This window comes from Sinocyclocheilus grahami, unplaced genomic scaffold (genome assembly GCF_001515645.1).
Source record: "Sinocyclocheilus grahami isolate Dianchi unplaced genomic scaffold, SAMN03320097.WGS_v1.1 scaffold1108.1, whole genome shotgun sequence".
In the NCBI taxonomy this organism is placed as follows: Eukaryota; Metazoa; Chordata; class Actinopteri; order Cypriniformes; family Cyprinidae; genus Sinocyclocheilus; species Sinocyclocheilus grahami.
The window spans coordinates 16,436-17,161 of NW_015506287.1; positions in this window are offsets into that span (position 1 = coordinate 16,436).

A 726-nucleotide genomic window follows, 5' to 3' on the forward strand; every position below is an offset into this window, starting at 1 on the left:
TGCCGTGCATTAAAGGATTTTAAATGCACGACGTGGAGGCCAAGAGCCACCCGACGCGAAGCGGAGGTGCATTTAAAATATTTTAATGTATGGCAAGCCGTTGATTATCCCGCTTAGTCCATGGTCGTTTGCCAAGTTGTAGACAAGTTAAAACTAGTATTGCTCTTTACAGTGCAATATTTGACCGGAAGGGTAAAAATGTTAGCTCTAGCATTCTGCCCGCTTCAGATCAGACACAGAGATGAAATAGTGTGGTAAGATCACATTTATTTGAATGAATTATAGCATTTATTTAAATTAATTATCGATCAAGAGATAGATAGAGAAAGAGAGAGATGACAGTTGTGTGTGCATTACCTGCGAGCTGCGTCTTCTCGTCTCTCTCTACAAACATTTAATTAATTCAGAAACAGTGATTTTACCACCTCGTTGCTGAGGAATATAATGTAGCGATCTAGTATCTAGGCTATTTTATTAATAACAATCGCGGTGAAGCATTGATAAGAAGTTTATATGTGTGCGCATCACAATATGCAATATTCGACTCTCTCTCGCTCTCTCGCTCTCTCTCTCTCTCTGTGTGTGTGTTTGTGTGCGAGTGACCCCACACAGGGTTTTGTGCATCAATTAAAGCAGCACATTAATATAGAACGGTGATTAAACTGACATGGAACTACCTGTGCATTAAACAGTTTTACTGCATACCTGCCAGCCAATCAGAATCCA